We start from the raw sequence: 14,347 nt of genomic DNA, 5'->3' as shown, positions 1-14,347 counted from the left end.
ACAGGGGCATATTATCAAGCCTGGGCGATAAAATTATCGCCACTTTATCGGCAGGAACCTGCCACTAAAGTGGCAATAATGGGCTTGATAATATGCTCTATCGAATTCCAATCGAAGCTTCTGTTAGATGTGAAGGACATTTAACATGAGCTTCGATTGGAATTCCATAGAGCATATTATCAAGTCCATTATCGCCACTTTAGCGGTAGTTTCCCGCCGATAAAGTGACGATAATGGGCTTGATAATATGCTCTATCGAATTCCAATCGAAGCTCATGTTAGATGTGAAGGACATTTAACATGAGCTTTGATTGGAATTCCATAGAGCATATTATCAAGCCCATTATCGCCACTTTAGCGGCAGTTTCCTGCCGATAAAGTGGCGATAATTTTATCGCCCAGGCTTGATAATATGCCCCACAGTGTGACCCGTGGAATGAACATTGTAGGTAAGAGACTGAATTCTGGTCTCCTTGATTTTACACACTGGGAACTGTGGGTGTGTTGTATGAATCAAGCACCTACTGCAGGACTCCTCTGCCATGGCTATTCACAAACTACAGGAGACAGTACATTTAAACAGATAAAGTGCACATTTTATCGCTGCATACTCCATAGAAGACATATCCACTGCAGGATGACCAAAAGTTTTTCAGTTAAAAAGTTGGAACAGCTGAATGGCTTTGAGCTCCAACCCCATTTCTACCAGACAAAGGTAGCACCCCTTTTTCCTCAATTTGAAGAAAGAGACAGGTGAGATGGTAACTGCAAATGCAGAGGGCCAAATGTACCAACACTCTGCATTGGTTTGAGACACAAAGTGCTAATTTTGGAATTTACTTTCAATCATAAAACATGTTTTGCACTGACAAATAGCTTCAAAACATGTTTTTCACTGACAAATAGCTTCAAAGTAACACAAAGTAGCGCGTTGCACTACTTGGCTCTACTTTGCATCAATGGGGCATACAATAGGTGGTCCGTGGGCATTCACATGCAACCACCTACAGGTTTTTGACAAATAATCCTTATCTACTAACATTCACAAGAGCTATGCGACAAAATATACAGCTCTTTGAGGGAGGAGTTACATTAGAGAAACATTTTCCTTTGTCAAAACTTTTCTAACTTTGCATGAATGCTGTACTGTACAGCACACGTACAAAATAATATGTGTTCAAATATGTGAAAACACAGGGGCATATATTACAAAGGGCCCTTTTCGCCGCTTTAGCGGGACTTTTTCCCACTACAGCGGCGATAAATTGATCGCCCTATTACGTCATTTTGACCTTTCTTCAACAAATGTTCTTTTCTTTTTGTCGATTGCGTCCAGCGCGAAAAGGTCGAAGCTTTTCCAGGTGATAACATCTACAGAAAGCATTGTTTAATACAACATTGCCACCTAGCGCCCAGAAGTCGGAACTAACAATTCTTATTTTATTTTCATTGGTACTTGATAGGCGAGCATATGTACCTCACTGGGGAAATTATTGGCAGACCATTTAAATTGATATATTTAAAAAACAATAATGACGTAATGTCAAAGTAGTCCAACATATTAACTGCCACTCTGAAAAACACAACCCATCTTGAGCTCAGGGTCCTTCGGCTCCGTGAGTAGGAGGAACTCAGTGCAGTCATTTTTAAAAAAGAATTGGAATATTCAATCTTCTCCTGGATATCCGCCCAGCCGCGGCCGGCAGTGGGAGTACCGGCCGGGCGGTGACGTGGGGAAGGAGAGGGGCAGGGTTTTATTTATTTATATGTTTACTTACCTGTTAAACTCCGTAATCCATACATTACTACCCCCCACCCTGCCCCTCCCCCTCCCCATGTCACCGCCCGGCCGGTACTCCCACTGCCGGCCGCGGCTGTATCCGCCTACTTCCACGACCACAGGGAGATCGGAAGGGGGCGGGGCAGTGCTCTTCAGGAAGCAGGGCGTTCGACGCCCGCCGAGGTTGAGGGCAGGCCCAGACACGGGCCACACTGTACACCAATGTCAGTGGAAAGGAATACTATGGCCCTCATTTTCAAGAAAGTGCCGCAGCCTGGCACCGCAAGCCCCTTGGCTTGGCACGCTGCTGCACTTTCAAAGCACAGGAATGCGTCATATCTACAAGGATATGATGGATACCATTGCTTTCACCTGCGCTGGCGCACAATTACCTGCCATGCGCTGACGCAGGCACGCTTGCACCCTGGTGCAAGGATTCCTGCGTCACGGAAATGATTGTTTATATGCAGGTAGGGGCACCTTCCTGGACGTAAACAATCTGAAATGGCGTTTTTCAACTGCTATGTGTGCTGCATTAGCACACATGGGGGATTATTAGCAAGGAATATCTGCATATCGCTGGATATGTTAGTGGAGAAAACATGTTATCAGCAACGTTTTTCTCCATTGTGCTAAAATATCCAGCGATAGCGGCGAAATGCGTGAATATCGCTGGAAATCCAGTGATATTCTTCACGCATTAGCGCCAATGTGGACTTAACCTGATAATCCATCTCCCATTGGATAAACAGGGAAGTCATGTTTTTAGCAGGCTTTAGATTATAGCTATATTCGAACATAGCACGACTTTTTTTATCCCTTTGCCTGCCTTGCTAATAGGCGATAGCGGTGTTAGCGACTGCTTTCAGTCGCTAACAGTTTGGGTACGCCTACTTTGCATGTCATTAGCGATAAATATCACTGACATGCAAAACGGGTCCCAAACCGGTCGCTATCACCTGAAAGCTGTTGCTAGCTGCTGATAGCGACAGCTGCTGATAGGGTGATAAAAATATCGCCGCTTTAGCAGCAAAAAATGCCGCTAAAGCGGTGATATAGCCCTTAATAATATGCCCCATAGAACTTGTAAAGCATCATTTTTTAAATGATTGTTTATGTGCAGGAAGGGATACCTTCCTGCACATAAACAAACATAAGAGGTGGTTTCCTCGTTCTATGTGTACTGCAGAATGTAGCACGCTTAGAAAGAGGAAAAAGAACGAGAAATGAATACATTTCTCCTTGTTGAGCCTCCCTACGCCCCCCCTGGGAAGGCGTAGCATTCAGATTCATTTCCAGGTGTACGATTTCTTGTAAATCTGGGAATGTGTCAGGTTCCATGGGTGTTGCTTGGGAACACCCACCGCAACACCCATGGACGCCCCTATCACGCAAAGTGCTGAGTGTAAAGGGGCCGTATTTACAAGGACAGGAAAAGTCACGCAGGTCTCTAGAAAGTTTCACTCACCCCTAGTAATGAATGTATGACTCATGCCCGAGTGGTGGACAGGTAATGTGGCTTTATGAAGTCACTACAACCTGATTTTTTTTGTTGATTATTGTCTCCTTTGTTGAGAGTCAAACACAAGAGGAGCGTTTTTGGCTCTTTAAGACCCTGGGGTGACTTTCAAAGTGTGCCAGTAGCATAGCTCTAGAGTACCTCAGTACTAGACAGTGTATATGTAGCGTAGCTCTAGAGAACTTCAGTACTAGACAGTGTGTTTTTAGAGTAGCTCTAGAGTACTTCAGTACTGGACAGTGTGTTTTTAGAGTAGCTCTAGAGTACCTCTGCATTGAGCAATATATCTGCATTGTAATGCCACAGTACTTCTGCACTGAACAGTGTGCCTCTAGCGTAGCTCTGGAGTACTTCAGTTCTAGACAGTGTGCCTCTAGCGTAGCTCTAGAGTACTTCAGTACTACATACTGTGCCTCTAGTGTAGCTCTAGAGTACTTCAATACTAGACAGTGCGCCTCAAGTGTAGCTCTAGGGTACTTCAGTACTGGACAGCGTGCCTCTAGCGTAGCTCTAGGGTACTTCAGTACTGGACAGCGTGCCTCTAGCGTAGCTCTAGGGTACTTCAGTACTGGAACAGCGTGCCTCTAGTGTAGCTCTAGGGTACTTCAGTACTGGACAGCGTGCCTCCAGCGTAGCTCGAGTACTTCAGTACTACACACTGTGGGCCAGAAGTAGCTCGCCAAATACCGGTCGGTAACGGCCGATTTCGGCCGTTACCGACCGGTATTTGGGATTTGTAATGTAGGGGGCCATTGATTTACAGAATCGGTAAATTTACAGATTCGGTAAATATACAGAGTCGGTAAAATACCGATTCGGTAAATTTACCGATTTTGTAAATCAATATGTAGGTGGCACTGTAATCAGTGCCACAGGCCCTTACCGAATCGTTATTTACCATGGAATACTATTCCAGGATAAATGACGAATTCCTGTGTACATGCACATCTGTGCATGTACACCGGTGCCCTATGGCACACAGACATGCCCTAAGGGCATGTATGTGTGTCACATGGCACACAAGCCAGAAACAGGGGTGCAACAGGGTGTCAAAGTGACACCATGTCCCCCTTGTCAATTCGGTATTTTTACCGATTCGGTAATTACCGAATCGGTAGCTGCCATTGAATCCTATGGGCTTCAAGGCCCATAAGAATCAATGACAAATACCGATTCTGTAATTACAGAATCGGTAAATATTGAATCCTACCGATTCGGTATTTGTTTCCGAATAATTACCTACATCAGATTTACCGATTCATGAATACCGAATCGGTAAAATTCGGTATTTATGAATCGGTAAATCTGATTTACCTACATCGGGCCCCTATGTCTGTAGTTTATCTCTAGAGTACTACAGTACTCTATGGTGTAGCAGCGGGCTATTCCAAAGCACTTCATCAATTCATAGAGTGCCTTTAGTTCAAATCTTGAGTACCTTAGCAGTACTTCAACGTTGAAAAAAATGTCCCAGCACCCTTGCGGGACTTTAATACGGACCAAAACGTTAATCTAGCACCGGTGCATTTAGATCTATTTTGTACCTTCTGAGTTGCTGATGGTTACAGGACCTCTAGTCTAGGCTGCGAAGCTGAGGTGTCTGACATGGGGCTACCACGCATCGCTAAGGGCTGCGATCCACCTACTTATGTCCATGTATGTCCAAAGTTTATGATTCACATTATGTGATGCAGGGGGCTTGAGATGATGCTGTCAGGCCTAAGTCAAGGTCAACAAAACCACCACCAAGTGTTACTAGTCAATGGGTGTCCGGTATGCGATAGTCTGCAGGCTTGGAGAAAGAACCAGAGAAGTACGAAGCACAATTCTGGTCTCTTACAAACTGTGCAATTGGTTCAAACATGTATAGGGCCCCTAGGGATGGTGGGAATAGGTTTATACCTAGAGGGTGGCACCCATTGGTGTTCAATAACATTAGTGCTCGTCCCTTGGAACCGGCTCATTGTGTCAAGATTGTCAGTACTGCCGGCCACCCTTGGGATAGTATGGACAACCTAATTTATGACTAAATGGACAACTTAATTTATGACTTGCATGGACAACCTAATTTATAACTAAATGGACAACCTAGTTTATAACTAAATGGACAACCGAGTTTATGACTAAATGGACAACCTAATTTACTAGCATGGACAACCTAATTCATGACTAAATGGACAACCTAATTTACTAGCATGGACAACCTAATTCATGACTAAATGGACAACCTAATTTATGACTAAATTGACAACTTAATTTATGACTAGCATGGACAACTTAATTTATGACTAGCATGCACAACCTAATTTATAACTAAATGGACAACCTAATTTATGACTAGCATGGACAACCTAATTTATGACTAGCATGGACAACTTATTTCTTGAAATTTGCTGGGACAGCTGGTTAAAAATAGGGACTGTCCTGGCAAAACGGGGACACCTGGTCACCCTAGTCCTCATGTAATGTAACTGGTGCTATGTAAAGCGCTCGGATACCCGGTTCAGGTCTATTTCGCGCTATATAAAACTCTGCAAAAAAACCAACTTTGCTATGTAATCTGACCTTGATGCTGACTCGGGGGAAGTGATTTCCCATGAAATGTTTTAGTGATATATTCATCTTCATCCAGGTTTTTAAGTCACAACTACAGCCCAAGAGAACCCTGCTAGAAGGAATCAGGGACTTTGAAAGGAAGCAGCCCTGTATTTCTCAGAAACCGGGTTTTCACATTCTGACGGAAGCAATGGGGTTCCTAAGGATTTTGTTATTTTTTAACATGATTTATCGACACCGGTGGGTCACTAGTCGGCATCGTTTGAGTTCGGGACTACTACCTGTCCTTGCAGATAGATTTCTGAAAATGCTCACAAGGTCAGACGAACTTTCTCGTCTAGCAGTCTAATGCTGTAACTACTGGAATGAGGTATTTATAAAGCGACAAAAAAGGTCGCACCTGCACAGACGTGTCGGTGTCTTCCTGGGCACAGAGTTATGCAGTGTTGTGTCACACAGCAAAGTTCCAACAATAAATTCTTCAAAACTAAATGATATGATGCAAATTTCTTTTAATTTTCTCAAATCCAAAATCCGTGTAGAGAATATCAATAATTCTTGAATCTCAAATCCACGTGTATTATAGATATCAATCATCCATAATCAATAACATTGATACATTAATCCATTCCCAATGCATTTCGGCACCTGGGCCTTCATCAGGGGAATATCAAACAAAACTTGAAAGGAGACTCGTGGGGAGTGTAAAGCATCCAGTGAGAATCGCTTCCGTGAAAGTAGAACGAGCCTACTTTGACAATGAGTTTTTTTTCTTTTGTATTTATAAAGCACTAACTGCCACTGCGAAAGGAGCATCCTGGCACTGGATTGGATATGAGAAGGGGCTCTGGTGAACTTAGATGAGAGAGAGAGAGAGAGAGACAGAATTCATCTGTGGCTCCGAAAATCCACGTTTTGAATCCTTTCCTGAATTGAGTTTCAGTTTTTGTCTCTCTCAGATGCATTGGCAATAGGTTCCTAACTTTGGTACCCAGGATAGCCAATGTTTTCCCTCCCTTAGCTTTGTACCTGAATCTGGGGGGTTTAAGGAGGTTGGCTGATGAGGACCTGGGGGTTGTAATGTAGGGGGTGAGCCTTTTGGAGAGGTATTTAGGTTCTTGTTTAAGTGAAGCTTACTACTGCCCTCACCCAAGCAACCTCACAGAGCTCTCCTGCCCTCATGATGCAATGCTGCACAAAGACAATTAAGAAGGGGAAGTAAATGGTGAGAGGCAGGGCCATTCGTATGCGAAGAACAAAAATAGACAGACTGAAAGCGAATATGTGGTGGTGCTTGGGGCCCCGAAGAAGCTGTAGCCGCCCTGCTAAGGGACAGCCTTTTTTTTTTTTATTGGGGTACCAAACACAGCAAACAAACATGTACAGTAATAATCAACAACAAAAAATCAAAAGACTGTGGTTAATTCCCCAAATGTTTTTCGAATTTTTCTCCCACCCCACCCCCGGCGGATCCACCCTTCTCCCAACAAACCGATTCATCTAAAGCAAGAAAAAAGCAAGAGAAAAAAAAGAAGAGATAAAACGGATAAAAAGTAAAAAAAATAGCATACTACACGAATACAATAAATGGGCACATGGACTAAGGGACAGCCTTCATAGATGTGACTGAACCAGGGGCTTCGGCAAACTTTCTTCGAGAAGCAGCTATCTCTTTTGCAACAGTGGTGTAGGTTCTTGTTAGATCACTGCTCATCTTCCAAGAATGGCAATGCTGATTGGGGGAATTAGTTAGATATGTCTTCTCGGCTCCCCCAAATACTGGGAATGCATAATGGTCGACCTGCATTGGCAATGTGCATGTCCTTTGCCACATTTGGACTGGCATTGCCCCTTTGGTGATGGGGAGGGGCTCTGCTCTGGAACAGTTGGGTTTATTATCCAAGCAGCATTCTGACCTACTCCCAGTAAACATCTAGAACCAAAGTTTACCAGTTCACTGATGATCCCAACAGATTTCTCTTTTGCAGTTCAGTGCTAATTCTCTAACTTCTAGCTATAGTGGAATTTGGGGCCATATGTACAAAGCCCTTATGCAGTCACAAACCTTGCGAATCAAAAAATCACAGGGGCAGATTTACAATTACTGGCGCATCCCTGCATATCGGCAGGGATTCGCCAGTAATTGTGCGCCGCAGCTCCGCCACCCTGGATGCGCCGCATTTACAATGCGGCGCACCATGGGGCATAAACGGCACAGGTGCGTCACGCATCTGTGCCGTAAAAGCGGCGCATTGCTGGAGTTGCGTCGCAAACGCAACGCAGCTCCAGCAATGATCAGGGACGGCCCTATGTGCACAATGCTGCGTCAATCCTTACGCCTGCTTCAAGCAGGCGCAGGGTTTTGATGCAGCATGGACCCAAAAGTGACTGAGTGAAATCTTGCAGATTTCACTCAGCCACTTTTGGGGGGCGTTCCTGCGCCGGAACGCCTCCCCCTGCGATGGTACGCCTCCTACTGGCGCAGGGCTTTACAACGTGACGCATCTGGGAGATGCGTCACGTTGTAAATACCCCGCACCATGGCGCATCTTTTGCGCCACCACTGCGTCACAAAAGTGGCGCAACGGCGGCGTAAAAGCGGCGCAAGGGGCTTGTAAATCTGCCCCACAGTGTTTATGACTGCAAAAACGGTTCTGATTTGCAAAATGGTTTTGCAATCCATTCTGAACCTCAGTTAGGGTGGGCGTCACAGGGACATTGCCTCCTAATTGGGAGTTGCAATGTGTCCCAATGGAATTTATGAATTCAATCAGCAACACAAGGAGGAAGAGGCAGCGGTCCAGGGGCCTACTCCCACTCTTGTTTTCCCAGAAGGAAGCTTTTTTAAAAGAAAAAAGCAGCACTGGTTCTTTTAAAAAGCATTGGCAACTGTTAAAATATTTTGCCATTTAGCAATGCCAAAAAGTGCTGGGGTTCTGATGTTCCTTGCAGACCTCTTCCCTTTGATTGTGGCTTTTCATAAGAAGTCACAAATAGCTACCTTCAGAGCCCAGGCGGTTGCTGCTAATGATCGAGAACGACACGGACTGGTCTAGATATAATGAGATCTGGGTGGCATTGGCAGCCGGGGTGGCAAAAAGGAACATAGCGAGTGGCTGGGGGTCGCAGACACCTCCACAGTGGACCAATGGATGCGCGACCTAGATTGGTGCCAGAGGGCCGAGGGAACTATTTATAAGAGCAGAGGCTGCACTAAGAAATGGAAGAAAATTTGGGGGCCTTGGCGGAAATACAGGGCACTGGGGGGAGGGTCAGGGAACAGTTGTATGCCCCGCTTGTGCCTTCAAATGCCTTACACTGTTTGGTGGCCGCGGCCCGGATAAACAAAAGAAGACTCCTCTAAATGTAATAATGCAGTGGGATCAAAAGGGGATCATGGTTTTAACTTGAACTACCAAATGATGCACTTTATAGCCGCTGGTTAAGGGTCTTTTTAGATTGTATATTAGCTATTTATTGATTTTTAGACATTGCATTTATGAATTGTAAAAATGTAATGCTCTTTTTCTTTTAAATGTTTTTTACTGTGTGGAGGCTCATGTTCCTTCTATTGTCTTTTATGATTTTAATTAATCGAAATAAAGAATTTTTGACTGACTGACTGACTGGCCTTACACTGTATTCTAAACTGCAATTCTACCACATGCTTTATGAATACTGTCCTGTAATGTATGATGATATGAGCAATGTTAATAAAAAGATTTTTTTTTTAAAACCAAATAGCTACCTTCCTAATTAACTTTCATTAGGCAGTTCATTCTGCAACTCCCTGTGACTGGACACTTAGCAATGTGACCTATAAGTGCCTATGTTGCATCACAAATGAAAGACTAGTAGCAAACAAGCAGTGCTCAACTTGACCCTAGTTTTTGCAATCATTCTTTTGATAACCTGGCCCCTAGTTGTCAACTTAGGTTTGCAGCTAGGAAAGCCACCATATGATGACCCTATATGGATTCTTTCTCAAATAACCAACATTGTTCTGTCATTGTCGTCATCCCTCCCTTCCTGCTTGTCCTCCTCTTCCAACACTTACCAATTGCTCTTTTCCATTAGTTTCTAATGGCAAGATGCTTTCGCAGGCTGTCTCCTGTGCTGCGACTTATAAAGGCAAAAAGGTGTGCAATGTGCAGACTTAAGTCTTATATGGTTCACAGTCCCACACTATTTTTTGGTACTCGACAACACAAGCAACGAAAACGTTCAAGGCCAGATTCGTCAACACTTTGCGCTGGGGCAATGTCATCAAAAGTGCTGGTTTGCATTACTTTGCATCAAAGGGGTGTCCCATAGGTGGCACCGGGGAATTCCCGTGCAACCAATCATGGGTTTTGAAGCAAAGCCAGATCTAACATTTCCAGACAGTGCTTTGCAACAAAAGAATATGCCTCATCGAGCCAGACAAAACATTTGAGAAACATTTTCTTTTCTCAAATCCTTTCAAACTCTATTGCCCACATGCATCAAACTGAATTGCATTCGCAAACGGTACGAATCGCAAAAATCGGCAGTTTGCGAATGCAATTCATTGTTTTGGGATGCATTAACCTTTTTGGCTTTTTCGCAATTTAAGAAATTGCAATTTATTTTGATTTCTCAAATTCTGATTGCATTAAAGAAATTGCAATTTTGCGATTTCTTAAATGCAATGCATGATTTTTTTTAAATTGAGAATTCGCAAATTGGAAGTGGTAAATTACCATGAAGTTAATCTTCATGGTCATTTTCGAAAACTTTCAAAAATGCACAAAAGTGCATTTTTTAAAGTTTCATTTTAAACACACACATGCCCTTTGGGCATGTGTGTGTGAAAAAAGCACTTTGAGGTACATTTCAGGGGTGCAGGGGGGGGGTCCATTGGACCCCCCCTGCACCCTTGAAATTGCATTCTCATTTTGCGATTCCTTATTTTCGAATCGCAAAATGAGAATGCCTTCACATTCATTCCTATGGGCCTCTAGGCCCATAGGAATCAATGGAAAGGGATTCCTTAATTGCGATTCGCAAATTGTGAATCACAATTAAGGAAAATTAAGGAATCGCAAAAAAAATTCGATTTTTTAATGCATAGCCGTTTGCGAATTCTTAATTGCGATTCCTTAATTTTCGCAAATAAGAATTTTCAAACGGGAACATTGATGCATGTGGCCGTATATGTGTTTTTACTATGTCTGAGCACAGTATTTTATGCATGAAGGGTATCCTTCCAGTATAAAACCTGTGCTACACATCATGCACTGTGATGCAAGGGTGTGTGAGGTGCAAGGCAGCCTAAGGAGCTCCAACACCGGGGATGACAGCAGAAGCACCACCACAGTATTGCGCTGCCCTACTGTCTCCCTTGCAGGCAACGCAGCATCGTAACCTCGGCTGCTGCTCTGTGTTGCGCCATTTGTAAGTAATTCTGGCCCTCAGATGACCCAGAAGTGCGTTGCTACCTTCGCCTGCTTTAGTTAATCAGCTGTAGCTGATCCTGACGAGGAAGAACACATTTTCTAATTTACATTTCATTTGCATCCTGATGACCTTTATTGAACCAAGCAAAAGACACACAATTGATGGACGGAATGCAGAACAAATCAAAACATTCAACCCCAGTCAAGAGATCTGGGTTAAATCCATCATTCTTTTTCTCACCTTGCCACCCCAGTTTAGACCAGTTTAGACCTTTCCATATGCAAATCAGTCTTGACCCTTTGCCTCATGGGAACAGCCCAGCCCGAACTGCCAAGCCAGTTCCTCCCTGGACCGTCAACAAGCATCCTAGGACCGGTTTCGGGGTTTCAAGCTATCCTGGCTGAAGAGGGGTGAAACCCCGAAACCGGTCCTAGGATGCTTGTTTCTGGTCCAGGGAGGACCTGGTTTGGCAGTTCGGGCTGGACTGTTCCCATTGGGCGCAGGGTCAAGACTGATTTGCATATGGCCAGGACTAAACTGGGGTGGCAGAGTGAGCAAAATTATGATGGATTTAACCCAGATCTCTTGACTGGGGGTCATGTTTTGATTTGATCTGCATTCAGTCCATCAATTGTGTGTCTTTTGTTTAATTGAACCAAAACAGCTGCTTCTAGTAATAGTTTTGTTTTTTGTTATGCCTAATCCCAAGCAAAGGTTACCTGCTTTATTTCACACTTTAAATTCATGGTGTCCATGTTCCATGTTGGCAGAACAGAGTTTGCAAATCAAACTTCATTTACAAATGAGAGTTGCAGTTTCCAAAATACATTTGTATGATCAGTAATATGTAATATTGCAGGGGTAACTTAATGTTCCCGAAACATTTACATAGCACACTTTTAGCATGGATATATTTAAAAAGAACAACTTACTTTTATGGTTACATCAAAATACATTAACGTGCCATTGTTGAAGCTTCTTCAATTAACACCTGGGAAAGAGTGACAGGTTACGTGCACAATTCTTAGCTGCTAATGAACAAATCACTTGCTAGATTCTATGGGCCCGATTCACAGAACTAACTTAAGACAAAATCCTAAACTTACTACCATTTTGGTATTCACAGAAGGCACTTACTCATTTCGGTATTCACAGAAGTTAAGAGTCCTAACTGTAGGACTCCTAAATGCCTTCTGTGAATACCAAAAGTTAGGATTTTTTTCAGTTTAGGAGTAGTAAAGTTAGGACTCCTAACTTTAGGACTCCTAAATGCCTTCTGTGAATACTGAAAGTCTTAAAAATTTGATTTTTCTCAGTTTAGGAGTCCTAAAGTTAGGACTCCTAACTTCTGTGAATACCGAAAGGAGTAAGTGTCTTCTGTGAATACCAAAATGAGTAAGTGCCTTCTGTGAATACCAAAATGGTAGTAAGTTTAGGATTTTGTCTTAAGTTAGTTCTGTGAATCGGGCCCTACATGCCTCATGGTTGTCTTTGCATGTTTATCCATTGATATTTATGCTGTGGTATTTTGCTTTATTTTCTCCAAAATTACACATAAATTAATGTTGACCCGCACAATCATTTTGGAGTCGTTCTCCACTTTGATTACCTCAAATACAAAAGTGAGGCAATTAACCATTCTAATAGGGCCTCGCTTTCTATCAACTTATACAGTTCAATTACACACATATGCAACAGTGCTGCAAAACATATATGTTGAGTTGACGTACCCAGCCAGGACCTGAACTCCTTCATTGTAGCTCCAATGGCAACGAAATGAAGATGAGCACGGCAAAGTAGTCAGATTTCAGGATCCCCGAGACCCTTCAATGTCTTTATTTATTTCACATGAAAAATTGTATTTACAACAAAATGCCTGCTCACACACTGGCAAATTGACATATAGAAAGAAGCTGAAGAAAAACAAAATGGCCGCCTTGAGTATCTTGACACTGATGAATTCCAGCTGGGCTTAAATACACAGGATTGTGGTCCTTGCTTCTGCCTTGTCTCTGCCAACTGGATCTTTAGCTAAGTGGGAGCAAAGCGTCAGGACACAGACAGTATTTTGAATACAAGTACCGAGTGGTAAGGACATTTTTTGTTTTGTATCTGATAACATTGCAAAATATAGATTTTGTTTGAGAGATTTAAGAATTTTGAAAGTTGGCAAAAGTGGCACTATTAGGAACACTTCCTCATTGTTTAATGACAAGCCGGGGATGGTAGTGAGAATTCATACACACTTGATATTGGGAGGATAACCAAATAGGGGTGGGCAAAGGTACAACCTTCATCAGCAAAGTTGCACAAATTGGAAACCTTTATGTTGCATCAGTGAACAATGTTAGCCCACCACTGCTTTCACAACATGCGGGTATGATGCTCTCCAACTGGAGACAAGCCACAGACTTTAAAGTATGGGCGTGAGAGCCTGGCGCTGGATCTGGGCCAATAACTGAACTTCCTGGATGGTGGGCAGGGTCGGAGGGGGAGCTTGGGTACAAGGACTTTGGTAGGAAAGGAGGAGGAATAATGTCACTTGGCAGGAAATGATTCCAGAGTAGGAAATTGTGGCAGGAGATGTGCCAGAGATAGGTGGTCTCTTTCCAGGGACTACCGCCGAGTAGCAACTGGCCCTGTGCTGCCTCTTGCAGCCCATCAGGCAAGTGGAAACAATTTACAACAAATTTTAAAACAAAATTTGCAAAGTTGCGAGTTTTATAACTATGCCTGCACTGGATACCTAACTAGGCCTGGGGGTAAATTCCGTTCCGCTCGCGGAATTTGCGGAATTTGGGTAATTTCGCGTCCTGTGGAGAACGCGAAATTGCCCAAAATTCTGCGTTCCGCGACTTCGCGAAATTCTTTGCTTGTTCGCGTGCTCAATATACGTGTTCATGAGATATTTCCCCCGAGCACGCAAACAGCGATTGTGAACAGTAAAGAAGCATTATGAACAAGCAATTCCGCATGTAAGCGGAATTTCTGTGTGTTCGCAGAGATTTTTTACCATTTTGCGGATATTTGCGTAACGCGATTACGCAAATTCTGCCCACCCCTATATCTAACGT

This window comes from Lissotriton helveticus, chromosome 7 (assembly GCF_964261635.1).
Source record: "Lissotriton helveticus chromosome 7, aLisHel1.1, whole genome shotgun sequence".
In the NCBI taxonomy this organism is placed as follows: Eukaryota; Metazoa; Chordata; class Amphibia; order Caudata; family Salamandridae; genus Lissotriton; species Lissotriton helveticus.
This window is presented reverse-complemented; position numbering follows the sequence as displayed.